Genomic DNA, 15,630 nt, shown 5'->3' with positions numbered 1-15,630 from the left:
GGCAGGCACTCCAAGTGTATTTCTGCCATGAAAAGATTTCAGTGAAAACTCATCTGCCTTGCAAATGCCGCAACATAGGTACTTTCGTACAACACTGTCGCAACAACTTTTTTTGTTCATTTGACTACTAAAACGGTCAATTACGAATAAACGATTTGTTGATTCCACATCTTGTTGCGATGGATAAAAATTGGCAGAAATTTCGGTTGAATTGACCCGTATTTCGGTTGATTTAACCAGTATTTTTCTTTCAGTGTATGTAAATTCAAGAAACTGCGCAAGGGGTGATATGAAATAAAAATCCCACCCACTTTTAGGTTATCGCGCCTTACATTTATTTATTTTTATTTATATGTCCTTTGTCTTTCTTTAAATGCCGCGCTTAAAAATGTCGTTAACAACAAATATTAGCCAGCATTATCAGCAAATAGTGCGTACCGAACTATTCGAATATTACGTCCCAACTATTCGAATAGTTCGAATAGTAAAATGAAATATAATAGATGCATATGTCCATATATTTTTGCTCGTTTGGGGTTGCTTTGTTAATATTCATTTATTTAGTTATATTTACGTAACCAAAGTTGTTCTTGAGTCTTAAGCTAGAAATATTGGGGTCGTTAACCATGTACTGATCACAGAACTTTGAGTATTAGTAAACAAGTGTGTAAATATTCATACATAAGGGTACATTTATTTTAATAAGATTAATATGGTAGGGATGTTTCCCATTTTTTTTAAGGAAAAGTTTTGTTTCGATATCTTTTGGTGTGTATAAACATCTAATTGGTCACCATTAAAAAAATATTTTTACATGTCATTGTCAAAATTTTTTTGCGAAGGCTGATGATTCAAAAGTTATTTAAGGTCAATGTTAACTTAATTGAAAAGTTTGGAAAAAATTTCAAAAAATAAAGTTTGAAGCAATCCATTTTATACGTAACAAAATTCTAGTGGAACTAGTGACTAGTTTCAAAAACGACTGCCTGTCTGTTTTTGTCGCTCCTTAAAATTTTGATTGTCTTTGAACGCGTTAAACGCTGTAATATAAATACCCAAATGTGCATATAAGCATATTCTAACATATTGTGACGAATATTAGTGACACTAATTGATACTAATATCACTAGCCTGATACTAAGCAGTGACTTGTATGCACATCAACAAACCAATCATTATGTCTACCCATATGTCCATACCAGCAGCGGAGAGTAACGCACAAACACATGCATATATCTGAGATACTCCCAAAAGTATGCAATCATTTGTGCAAGTATCACTAACATATACACGCGCATGGGCTATGCGAGATGCTATAAAATCGTGCATCTGTAGTTATAGCAGAGAAATGTATAGCTTGTAAACGAGAAGTAAATTCTAGAAATAGAAACGCCTAGAAGTATACGAACGAGAAATCACAGAGTATAAAAAGAGGTAAAGCTGAGAATCGGTAATGAGTTTGATTTAAGCACGCTATCTGTCGAGAAGTAGTAGTATTATGAAGTACTTGAATAAAGGCCATTTTGCATTACAGAATAGTGTAGTTATTTATTCAACAGTTTAGTGATACGACCGTTAGTAGAAGGTTGCAAATAAGAGGAATTTCAGTAAATTTGTTACAATTGGTGTCAGAAGAGGACTTGTTGAATAAATTCAGAAGATTGTGAATACAACTTGGACATGGCAAAATTGAGTGAATTGAGGATTCGGCAATTGAAGAAGGAGTTGGAGAGCCGTGGATTGAATACAACCGGCAATAAACTCGAACTTCAGGCAAGACTACGAGAGGCAATGGAAGCAGAAGGAATTAACGTGTAAGATTATGTCTTTCATCTTGATGGCGACGAGACAACAGCAAAAATTGAGGAGAAAAACGAAACACCGCAGACAATGGCGAAACAGACTGGAACATAATATTAGCTGCAATATATGCACAAACGTCGACAGTAACATCCAAGATGGAAAAACAACTAGAATCCCAGGAGAACCGTATAACATCCAAGATTGAAGCATAGGAAAGACAAATGTCATCACATCTGGAATCGCAGGAAAACCATATAACAGCGAAGATTGAAGCACAAGAGACACGAATATCCGAAATGTCGGCGCAAATTTCAGCACAGACATCATCGCAGATCTCTGTTCAACTGGAAGAGCAAGAAGGACGTATTTCCTCGAAGTTGGAGACGCAAATTACAAAAATTTTACAGTTTGATGAAAAAATTGAGGCCGAGGTGGATGCTTTGAGAAGACGTATCGAGCAAGACTGCAGTTGCAACTAAATCGCCCAGCAGTTTCAACGAGCAATCCAAAGGTAAAAACACCATCCTTTGACGGTTCTGTTCCTTTCCAGGTCTTTAAGCTAATTTTTGAGAAGACCGCAACAGTGAACAACTGGAATTCTGAAGATAAAGTTGTTGAACTCTTCGTAGCATTGAAAGGACCAGCTGCCGAAATCTTACAGACTATTCCAGAGTACGAACGGAACAGTTATGACGCATTGATGGCTGCTATAGAACGACGGTACGGAAGCGAACACAGGAAACAGATATATCAAATAGAATTGCAAAACCGTTACCAGAAAGCTAATGAGACTTTGCAAGAGTTTGCTTCGGATGTTGAAAGGTTGGCTCATTTGGCAAATGCGGACGCACCCGTGGAGTACACCGAGAGGGTAAAAATCCAGAGTTTTATAAATGGCATACGGTACGTAGAAATGAAGCGAGCGACATATGCAAACCCAAAACCCACATTCGCAGAAATGGTATCCCATGCACTGACTCAAGAAACAGCTTCACTTTTGAGTAAGCCAGTTTTCAAAGTACGCCGTGTGGAGGTAGAAAGTACAGACTGGGTGAACACAATACTAGAGGCGCTGAAAGGATCCCAAAAGCGGAGTGAAAGAGTTATCAAATGCTTCAAATGCGGGAAGCCCGGTCACATTGCACGTCATTGCGATCTTGATCCTAGTGGTTGCAACAGCATGGGTTGTCTTAATAACAAAGCTGGAGGGGATGAGCAAGAGCGAGTAAGATGTAGAGATCGAGAGCTAGCTCCAGCTAATGAATGTCCTGTGATATCTGTGTCGCAAATTGGAATGAAATCAAGCAGTCTTGCCGTCAGAGGGAATGTGGATGGCAAGGAGGAAAGTAAAGCCATTACCTGGAGTAAGGTTGCGTACGGTCACTGGCGATTATAACCAAGTCCAGGGAGAAGTGATCTGTGAAGTCTTAATTGGGAAGGTCATGATTCCACACAAATTCGTTATGGCGGAGATGGCTGATGAAGTCATATTGGGAGTGGCCTTAGTTGACCATGACATCACGATCGATATGCGGAGAAAGATTATGCGCTATCAAAACAAGGATGTGCCACTTAAATTCATTTTGGAGAAAGGGTTCTGCAGTAAGCGAGTGCTGGTGGAGGAGATTCGACAGAGACCACAAAAGTCAAGGAAAGTAGATCCGGCAAAGGTTGATGGAACGAATGGGCCAAACAAATCAAAACCGAAGGTACCTGCGAGAGAAACACTGGCATTGAAGAACCCTAATGGACGCACTAAAACGAACGAAAGAATTTCCCAGAAAGAATACAAGGGTGGTTTCAAGCCAGGGCGCACTACTGTTGGGAAACGTCGGAAAGATACTGCTTATGTGAAGCCAATCCGTTAAGAGCAAGCTCTACAAAGTAGTTCATTGGCCAAACCACAGAGTGCGGGGGACCGATCCAGGATAATGAGTAGTAAGATGAAACGCAGGTACGACGAGAACAATAATTTGAGGGAGATTTGGTACGGTTATACAACCCTCACCAGCGGAAAGGTGTTCCATCCAAATTTCGGTGCAGTTGGGAAAGCCTGTACAAAGTTGTGAAGAAGATCAGTGATGCCATCTACCGCTACAAACCATTGGGAAACCACGAAAGAGAAGAGTGGTTCATTTGAAGATGCTAGCGGCGTTTAGATTGGGAAATTTGTCTGATCGGGACGATCAGTAATGAGTTTGATTTAAGCACACTATCTGTCGAGAAGTAGTAGTAGTGTGAAGTACTTGAATAAAGGCCATTTTCATAGTGGAGTTATTTATTCAACAGTTAAGTGATTCGAACGTTAGTAGAAGGTTGCAAATAAGAGGCATTGTACCAAATTCGTTGCCATATGTACATGTTGTATTCTTGCAAATTCCTTTCAAATCAGATTCATATACAAGTGCATGTGGGTATCTCTATATATACATATGTACATAGGTATGTAAATTCAAGAAACTGCGCAAGGGGTGATATGAAATAAAAATCCCACCTACTTCTAGGTTATCGCGCCTTACATTTATTTATTTTTATTTATATGTCCTTTGTCTTTCTTTAAATGCCGCGCTTAGAAATGTCGTTAACAACAAATATTAGCCAGCATTATCCTTTTATATATTGTATAAAATTATTGGAAAACCAAAAGACTTAAAAGAAAAGAATTTCGCGCCGCAAGAAAGAATGGTCAGCCAGTCCAAGCATCAACAAAATGAAATACAACATAGAGTAAAAGTAGGTGGGATTTTTATTTCATATCATCCCTTGCGCAGTTTCTTGAATTTACATACCTATGTACCTATATACAGAGATTCCCACATGCATTTGTATATGAATCTGATTTGAAAGGTATCCACAAGAATACAACATGTACATATGTTAGAATATGCTTATATGCACATTTGGGTATTTATATTACAGCGTTAAACGCGTTTAAGGACAATCAAAATTTTAAAGAGCGGCAAAAACAGACAGGCAATCTTTTTTGAAACTAGTCACTAGTTCCACTAGAATTTTGTTACGTTTAAAATGGATTGCTTCAAACTTTATTTTAGGAAACTTGTTTCCAAAGTTTTCAATTAAATTAACATTGACCTTAAATAACTTCTGAATCATCAGACTGGAAGAGGTCATGCAAATTTATTAGTAGAAAATACAAGCCGAAAGTGTATAAATCCACCATAGATCCGCATTTCATATATTGCCCCACAATATTCTTTATTGCCAATGAAACCCAGGTAGATAAGCTACAAATTATGCAAAATAAAGATATGAGATTTATACTAAACATGAGGTATAATACTTCCATTAATAACATGATAGAAGCACTAAACTGGTTGAGTGTAAAACAGCTTATATTCTACCACAGCATGAAATTCGTATTTAATATCAGGCACGGTAGATTACCAACATACCTCAGTGAAAAGCTTATACAGTGGCTCACAGCTTATTTCATGCAGTTCGAATTGAAGAATTTTGAATGTACATATATATTTAGTGAAATGCTTGACTTATCTAAGTAGCTGAGCAGAATTCATGCAAATACAGTCCTACTCACACGAAGGGATGAAATGCAGATGCATAACAAAATCTTTGCTCACAGCTTATTTCATGCAAGCATTTGTTTACGTTGTGGCGACAGCTAGTCGTTAGTTAACGGTATTTCGCTTTTCTAGTTCTTGTAACTAGCGTTCAACTATCGTTTTATGCAACTTTTAGTATGTTTTCGATCGCCAAGTGATTAGTACAAAAATTTACATAAAAAGGGTCGCCGAACTACGATCGAACAGCGAGAATTGAACATAAACCATTTCCAAAGCGGAAAAACGCAACGAAAAATAGCTGAAATAGTTAATTTAAGCCATGCTATAGTGCAAAGCATAATTAAACGCTTCGTTCATGAAAATCGGATACAAATTAAAGGTCGAAATGCACCAAACAAAATTTTCAATGAACGTGAAGAACGTTTAATTGTACGAAAAATAAAGGAAAATCCGAAGCTATTCGCCCCAAGTTGGCAATGGAAGTTCAACAAGATGTGGGCAAGTCATGTAGCGTCGAAGCAGTGCGGCGCGTGCTACGTGAACATGACTTCAATGGTCGAGTAACACCACAGAAGCCCTTCGTAAGCACGAAAAATCAGCTTAGCCGAATTTCCTTCGCCAGGGAGCTAGAAATGAAAGACTTCGATTACTGGAAAACGGTAATATTTTCTGACGAGTCAAAATTCAATATTTTCGGCTCAGATGGAATGACATACGTTTGGCGGAAACCCAAAACCGAGCTCCATAAAAATAACATCAAGCCTACTGTGAAACATGGTGGTGGCAGTGTAATGGTATGGGTATGTATGTCAGCAGTTGGCGTCGAAAATTTAGTATTTGTTGAGGGTATTATGGACAAAACAATGTACCTCAATATACTAAAAGATAACACTGGACCACGAATTTCAACTTTTTCTCTTTACCAGAAACGCCGTTATGAGATTCGTATGTAAAATCACCCCCTGATTTCGAAAATTGAGTTCATTTTTGATTCTATGGTACGGTTTTTGAGATATTTGCAATTTACCGTTATTCGAAAAAACCAAAAAGATGGCTCCCTTTAATTACGTATATCTCACGAACGGGTAAAGCAATTGCAAAGTTTACAGAATCGGAAAGACGATAAAATTTTCTATGAATACATCATACATTGTTTTTTGCTCAAACAGACAGTTTTCGAGACATTAGCTTATCATTTCAGATTTTTGTTTTTTTTATGAAAAAATATGAAAAAAATTACTTTTTGCGAGGGCAACATTCCAAAACCACGACTTTTTATCCAGATATTTTTCCTTTACGTAAAGCTCTGTTTCATTAGAAAAAAGATCAGCTATCATCGAATAAAATCGATGCAAAACTGCGTAAGTTATAAGCGATCAAATAAAAATACCCAGGTTGCGCAACTTCAATGTATGTATAAATACATATATTAAAGGTATAAAGTGCAAATGGGATATTATCCGGATAAACGAATAACACCATAACAATGATAACACTTTTTCTTTAAATAAGTCAAATAGTACTTTTAATACTCGATTTGTATTATAGTATGTAGAGAGGTTGCGTCGAAAGGAAGAGTGGTTGGGTTCGAAACCTGCTGTAGGCATGTAGTTATAAACATGTATTTCCGTCACTTATGGGTAAGTATGCAGGTAGATTTTCAAAATTATAAGACACAGAAAATTTTTAAAGCCTACATCTAAAGCAGGTAGTATTTTCTTTTCCCGGCTTCGTATAAAAAGGAACCTTTCTGTCTAGGTAAGATTTGATTTTTTCAATTTTATTCTTGTTCCGAGTATACATATGAGTTAATGCGCCTTGAAACTTCATAACATCTGCAAGGCTTGCCGAAGATAGTTCAGTTCACAAGTCAAATTTCAAAACCGTGATTTATTAAAAAAAATAAAATGAGTAAAAGGACGCGAGTATTTGTTTGTAATAACGATCCAGATATGTTCTGTTTCATGTGTGGCCAATATACTATCATAAGGCGACGACGAGTGTTCTCAGATCATATGAAAACTTTATACTCCAAGTATTTTGGCATTGAGCCTAAAAATGCTGAAAAACCATGGACACCGAACACTTTGTGTACATCGTGTCGAGTAGAATTGATTCAGTCGGAATCAGGACAACAGATAAAATTTGATACACCAATGATATGGATAGAACCTACTTGCCATTCAATAGAGTGTTATATTTGTCAAACAAAAGTACTTGGCGTTGGAAGATCAAGAAGAGTAACCTATGCCAGCGTACCTACAGTGACATTACCAGTACTACATTCAACGGCAGTTGCGGATCCAGTTCCATTGTCAACAGTAATATCTGAGTGCGGGGAATCAAGTTGTACTGAATTTCGCATGGTAAACGAGAGAAACGTTCTGTCACAAGCACAACTTAATGATTGGATAAGAGATTTGGAACTATCCAAGGAAAAGGCCGAGATCCACGCTTCTCGTATGCAACAATTTAAATTTGTGTCATCCGATGTTAAGGTGATATATTGTAGAACTCGTCACGAACAATTTTCCAAACACTATACCAAGAAAGACAGTATATGCTACTGCAACGACATTCTTGGTTTATTCAAAGAGTTTGGTCAAACATATGATTCAAAAGACTGGCGATTGTTCATAGACAGCAATAAACTGAGTTTGAAGGCTGTATTATTGCATATTGGTAACAAAAAGCCTTCTATCCCGATCGTACATGCAGTAAATACAAAGGAAACCTACGAGGAAACGCAAAAACTACTCAAATTTATCAAATATGAAGAGCATGATTGGAAAATATGTTCGGATCTCAAAGTCGTTGCAATGCTATGCAATCTACAAAGTGGCTACACCAAGCACTGCTGCTTCCTTTGCAATTGGGATAGCCGAGCTTGTAAGGACCACTACGTCAGAAAGGATTGGCCGGAAAGAGTCGAGTTTACCGTTGGTGTGGATAACATCAAATACACCCCTCTTGTCAAGAAAGAGAAAATCATACTTCCACCCTTACACATCAAGCTCGGTCTCATTAAAAACTTGGTTAAGGCTTTGGACAAAGAAGGCGAAGCATTCGACTATATGAAAACAATTTTTCCAGATATTTCTCAAGCCAAGATAAAGGAAGGTATTTTTGTTGGACCACAAATAAAAAAGTTGATCAACAATAATCAATTCAAAAGACTACTCTCATCAGTTGAGGCAGCAGCGTGGGAATCCTTTGAAAAGGTCGTTGCTTCTTTTCTCGGTAGACACAAAAGCCCTAACTACGAGCAGATAGTGAACGACTTATTCAATAATTATGCGAAAATGGCTTAAAGGCTTATTAAAATTAGTTTCCCAAAATTCTATAACTTGTTCACCTAACTAATATTTTCTTTCCAGGCGTAAATATGTCCTTAAAAATTCACTTTCTGCACTCACATTTGAGCTTTTTTCCGGCAAATCTTGGCGACGAAAGTGACGAACATGGCGAAAGGTTTTGTTTAGGCCCGAAGCCTAAATTCATATCAACTCGCGCCACCCTAATAGCACCCCTTTATCGACCACTAGTTCGCCAACATGCATGTATGTCTGTGCATAGGTAGGGTTATGTTGTCCGTACACATATACATGCATGCCGGTACAACTATGTGGGGAAGCTTCCCCTTAAAACCGGAGACTTTTTTCCGCGGTTCAACGGTTGTCCTCGACAAGGCAACCGTCTACTTTTTCAGCGATCGTTGTGCGAACCAGAGCTAACACCGTCCGAGGAGCCCCACCACATTTTATTATAAAAAGGTAATTTCTTGTTCAAATTTAATTTTTCACTATAATAAAGAAATTAATATAACGAAAAATATCTCTCGCCTCTTTTCTTTTTAAATTTAACCCAAACGCAATTGTGGTGCCTCCACTCCGTTGCCGAGTTTGCGACACACCACAATTGTACAGGTTTCATCAGCAAATGAAATTAATTGAGAATCGATATCAAGGATTCCGGGACGTCGCAATGATGGGTGATTACTGCTGGTTTCTCATAAGAGAAACCGATCCTAAACTGATTAAGCGTCAAAGCAGAACACATAATTATTTCGACTACATAGTAAAATCAAATTAAGATAAAGATTGTTAGAATATAGTATAAACATAAATAAATTAAAAAAAAAGTTAAAAATATGGGAAATTTCATTCATAAATTGAACTTTTAACTAAATAGAAACAGAGCATAGCTAGATATTTCACTCTTCTTTATACCATACATACGTTTTGAGGTATACGTTGAAATTGCCCAACCTGGGTATCTTTATTTGATCGCATATAACTTACGTAGTTTTGCATCGATTTTCTTCGATGGTAGCTTATCTTTTTTTTAATTAGACAGAGCTTTACGTAAAGAAAAAACATCTGGAAAAAAGTTGTGGTTTTGGAATGCTGCCCTCGCAAAGAGTAATTTTTTTCATATTTTTTCATAAAAAAAAAAACAAAAATCTGAAATGATAAGCTAATATCTCGAAAACTATCTGGTTGAGCAAAAAACAATGTATGATGCATTTATAGCAAATTTTATCGTCTTTCCGATTCTGTAAGCTTTTGCTTGACCCGTTCGTGAGATATACGTAATTAAAGGGAGCCATCTTTTTGGTTTTTTCGAATAACGGTAAATTGCAAATATCTCAAAAACGGAACCATAGAATCAAACATGAACTCGATTTTCGAAATTAGGGGGTGGTTTTACATACGAATTTCATAACGGCGTCTCTGGTAAATTTTGGCCGCCGACCAGTGTAATTTGGTCCAAAGTGCCGAGAAACTTGGAATACACCAAGATTTCCGTTTCTACCAGGACAATGATCCGATACATAAGTCGCGACCGTACAGACATGGATCATATGGATTTGCCCACATTTAATGCAACTACCGGCTCAGTCACCCGGCATGAACGTGATCGAGAATTTGTGGTCTTTATTGGACACAAAATCCGCACACACCACATAAGCAACAAAGATCAGCTGAAAAGCGTAATTTCGGAGGAGTGGAACAAAATCGAACCAGAAATTACAAAAAAGCTAGTGGAATCAGTGCCCCAAAGGCTGCAACCTGTAATTAAGGCCAAAGGACTCTACACAAAGTACTGAATCTTTTTAACTTTACTAATTTTTTATTTATTTTTATGAAAACAGTAGACTGCATGAAATAAGCTGTGATGTAAAATTTTGAATTATTTTAAGTTTTTCACTCTTATGTTGTTAAACTATAAGCAAAAAAAATAAAATAAATGAAGTATTTTTTGAAACTACACTTTCGCAGCAAAAATATGGCGTTTAAATTTTCACAATATATGTTTAAATTTTCCAAATAAAGTATTCAAAAATTTAATAGTGCATATGCATGAAATAAGCTGTGAGCCACTGTATATATTGTAACGAATATTAGTGACACTAAGTGATACTCACATCACTAATCTGAAACTAAATAAATAAAGCCACAACAACAATAAAGCAAGCAGTCACTTGCATCTACATAAACGAACCAATCAGTATGTCTACACATACATATGTACGTACACGCAGTGGAGAGAAAACGCATAAACATATGCATATATCTTATCTGAGATGCTAACAAAAGTAGGCAATAATTTGTGCAAGTATCACTGACATATACACGCGCATCTGTAGTTATAGCTAGTAATTTTATAGCAGGTAACTAAGTTAAATTCTAGAAACGCCTAGAAGTATGCGAACGAGGAAATCACAGAATATAAAAGGAGGTAAAGCTGAGAAGCAGTAATCAGTTTGATTTAAGCACGCTATATGTCGATAAGTAGAAGTGTTATTGTGAAAGTAGTCTAATAAAGACCATTTTGCATAATTGAATATTGGAGTTATTTAATTTCAGCACAGACATCATCGCAGATCTCTGTTCAACTGGAAGAGCAAGAAGGACGTATTTCCTCGAAGTTGGAGACGCAAATTACAAAAATTTTACAGTTTGATGAAAAAATTGAGGCCGAGGTGGATGCTTTGAGAGGACGTATCGAGCAAGACTGCAGTTGCAACTAAATCGCCCAGCAGTTTCAACGAGTAATCCAAAGGTAAAAACACCATCCTTTGACGGTTCTGTTCCTTCCCAGGTCTTTAACCTACAATTTGAGAAGACCGCAACAGTGAACAACTGGAATTCTGAAGATAAAGTTGTTGAACTCTTCGTAGCATTGAAAGGACCAGCTGCCGAAATCTTACAGACTATTCCAGAGTACGAACGGAACAGTTATAACGCATTGATGGCTGCTGTAGAACGACTGTACGGAAGCGAACACAGGAAACAGATATATCAAATAGAATTGCAAAACCGTTACCAGAAAGCTAATGAGACTTTGCAAGAGTTTGCTTCGGATGTTGAAAGGTTGGCTCATTTGGCAAATGCGGACGCACCCGTGGAGTACACCGAGAGGGTAAAAATCCAGAGTTTTATAAATGGCATACGGTACGTAGAAACGAAGCGGGCGACATATGCAAACCCAAAACCCACATTCGCTGAAATGGTATCCCATGCACTGACTCAAGAAACAGCTTCACTTTTGAGTAAGCCGTGTGGAGGTAGAAACGACAGACTGGGTGAACACAATACTAGAGGCGCTGAAAGGATCGCAAAAGCGCAGTGAAAGAGTTATCAAATGCTTCAAATGCGGGAAGCCCGGTCACATTGCACGTCATTGCGATCTTGATCCTAGTGGTTGCAACAGCATGGGTTGTCTTAATAACAAAGCTGGAGGGGATGAGCAAGAGCGAGTAAGATATAGAGATCGAGAACTAGCTCCAGCTAATGAATGTCCTGTGATATCTTTGTCGCAAATTGGAATGAAATCAAGCAGTCTTGCCGTCAGAAGGAATGTGGATGGCAAGGAGCGTGTACTGACTGTAGATACGGGCGCATCTCACTCCTTAATCCGATCTGATTTGGTCAATAAGAAAGTAAAGCCATTACCTGGAGTAAGGTTGCGTACGGTCACTGGCGATTATAACCAAGTCCAGGGAGAAGTGATCTGTGAATTCTTAATTGGGAAGGTCATGATTCCACACAAATTCGTTGTGGCGGAGATAGCTGATGAAGTCATATTGGGAGCGGCCTTCTTAGTTGACCATGACATCACGATCGATATGCGGAGAAATATTATGCGCTATAAAAACAAGGATGTGCCACTTAAATTCATTTTGGAGAAAGGGTTCTGCAGTAAGCGAGTGCTGGTGGAGGAGATTCGACAGAGACCACAAAAGTCAAGGAAAGTAGATCCGGCAAAGGTTGATGGAACGAATGGGCCAAACAAATCAAAACCGAAGGTACCTGCGAGAGAAACACTGGCATTGAAAAACCCTAATGGACGCACTAAAACGAACGAAAGAATTTCCCAGAAAGAATGCAACGGTGGTTTCAAGCCAGAGCGCACTACTGTTGGGAAACGTCAGAAAGATACTGATTATGTGAAGCCAATCCGTTAAGAGCAAGCTCTACAAAGTAGTTCATTGGCCAAACCACAGAGTGCGGGGGACCGATCCAGGATAATGAGTAGTAAGATGAAACGCAGGTACGATGAGAACAATAATTCGGAAGGTTTCTTGGAGGAAGATTTGGTACGGTTATACAACCCTCACCAGCGGAAAGGTGTTCCATCCAAATTTCGGTGCAGTTGGGAAAGCCCGTACAAATTTGTGAAGAAGATCAGTGATGCCATCTACCGCTACAAACCATTGGGAAACCACGAAAGAGAAGAGTGGTTCATTTGGAGATGCTAGCGGCGTTTAGATTGGGAAATTTGTCTGATCGGGACGATCAGTAATGAGTTTGATTTAAGCACACTATCTGTCGAGAAGTAGTAGCAGTGTGAAGTACTTGAATAAAGGCCATTTTGCATTATTGAATAGTGGAGTTATTTATTCAACAGTTAAGTGATTCGAACATTAGTAGAAGGTTGCAAATAAGAGGAATTGCACCAAATTCGTTGCAATATGTACATGTTGTATTCTTGCAAATTCCTTTCAAATCAGATTCATATACAAGTGCATGTGGGTATCTCTATATATACATATGTACATAGGTATGTAAATTCAAGAAACTGCGCAAGGGGTGATATGAAATAAAAATCCCACCTACTTCTAGGTTATCGCGCCTTACATTTATTTATTTTTATTTATATGTCCTTTGTCTTTCTTTAAATGCCGCGCTTAGAAATGTCGTTAACAACAAATATTACCCAGCATTATCCTTTTATATATTGTATAAAATTATTGGAAAACCAAAAGACTTAAAAAAAAAGAATTTCGCGCCGCAAGAAAGAATGGTCAGCCAGTCCAAGCATCAACAAAATGAAATACAACATAGAGTAAAAGTAGGTGGGATTTTTATTTCATATCATCCCTTGCGCAGTTTCTTGAATTTACATACCTATGTACCTATATACAGAGATACCCACATGCATTTGTATATGAATCTGATTTGAAAGGTATCCACAAGAATACAACATGTACATGTGTTAGAATATGCTTATATGCACATTTGGGTATTTATATTACAGCGTTAAACGCGTTTAAGGACAATCAAAATTTTAAAGAGCGGCAAAAACAGACAGGCAATCTTTTTTGAAACTAGTCACTAGTTCCACTAGAATTTTGTTACGTTTAAAATGGATTGCTTCAAACTTTATTTTAGGAAACTTGTTTCCAAAGTTTTCAATTAAATTAACATTGACCTTAAATAACTTTTGAATCATCAGACTGGAAGAGGTCATGCAAATTTATTAGTAGAAAATACAAGCTGAAAGTGTATAAATCCACCATAGAGCCGCATTTCATATATTGCCCCACAATATTCTTTATTGCCAATGAAACCCAGGTAGATAAGCTACAAATTATGCAAAATAAAGCTATGAGATTTATACTAAACATGAGGTATAATACTTCCATTAATAACATGATAGAAGCACTAAACTGGTTGAGTGTAAAACAGCTTATATTCTACCACAGCATGAAATTCGTATTTAATATCAGGCACGGTAGATTACCAACATACCTCAGTGAAAAGCTTATACAGTGGCTCACAGCTTATTTCATGCAGTTCGAATTGAAGAATTTTGAATGTATATATTTAGTGAAATACTTGAATTATCTAAGTAGCTGAGCAGAATTCATGCAAATACAGTCCTACTCACACGAAGGGATGAAATGCAGATGCATAACAAAATCTTTGCTCACAGCTTATTTCATGCAAGCATTTGTTTACGTTGTGGCCACAGCTAGTCGTTAGTTAACGGTATTTCGCTTTTCTAGTTCTTGTAACTAGCGTTCAACTATCGTTTTATGCAACTTTTAGTATGTTTTCGATCGCCAAGTGATTAGTACCAAAAATTTACATAAAAAGGGTCGCCGAACTACGATCGAACAGCGAGAATTGAACATAAGCCATTTCCAAAGCGGAAAAACGCAACGAAAAATAGCTGAAATAGTTAATTTAAGCCATGCTATAGTGCAAAGCATAATTAAACGCTTCGTTCATGAAAATCGGATACAAATTAAAGGTCGAAATGCACCAAACAAAATTTTCAATGAACGTGAAGAACGTTTAATTGTACGAAAAATAAAGGAAAATCCGAAGCTATCCGCCCCAAGTTGGCAATGGAAGTTCAACAAGATGTGGGCAAGTCATGTAGCGTCGAAACAGTGCGGCGCGTGCTACGTGAACATGACTTCAATGGTCGAGTAACACCACAGAAGCCCTTCGTAAGCAAGAAAAATCAGCTTAGCCGAATTTCCTTCGCCAGGGAGCTAGAAATGAAAGACTTCGATTACTGGAAAACGGTAATATTTTCTGACGAGTCAAAATTCAATATTTTCGGCTCAGATGGAATGACATACCTTTGGGGGAAACCCAAAACCGAGCTCCATAAAAATAACATCAAGCCTACTGTGAAACATGGTGGTGGCAGTGTAATGGTATTGGTATGTATGTCAGCAGCTGGCGTCGGAAATTTAGTATTTGTTGAGGGTATTATGGACAAAACAATGTACCTCAATATACTAAAAGATAATTTGGTCCAAAGTGCCGAGAAACTTGGAATACACCAAGATTTCCGTTTCTACCAGGACAATGATCCGATACATAAGTCGCGATCGTACAGACATGGATCATATGGAATTGCCCACATTTAATGCAACTACCGGCTCAGTCACCCGACATGAACGTGATCGAGAATTTGTGGTCTTTATTGGACACAAAAATCCGCACACACCACATAAGCAACAAAGATCAGCTGAAAAGCG

General features: G+C 37.7%; 1 protein-coding gene across 2 annotated transcripts in view; it reads right to left on the bottom strand.

Annotated features, from left to right (window-relative positions):
- Kap-alpha1 (karyopherin alpha1) overlaps positions 1–15,630 on the bottom strand; it is a 414,014-nt gene that overhangs the window by 101,956 nt on the left and 296,428 nt on the right. The gene's annotated exons all lie outside the window — the stretch shown is intronic.

This window comes from Eurosta solidaginis, chromosome 5, assembly GCF_040869045.1.
Source record: "Eurosta solidaginis isolate ZX-2024a chromosome 5, ASM4086904v1, whole genome shotgun sequence".
Classification (NCBI taxonomy): Eukaryota; Metazoa; Arthropoda; class Insecta; order Diptera; family Tephritidae; genus Eurosta; species Eurosta solidaginis.
The sequence above is the reverse complement of the archived record's forward strand: the minus strand, read 5'-3'. Positions and strand labels throughout refer to the sequence as shown.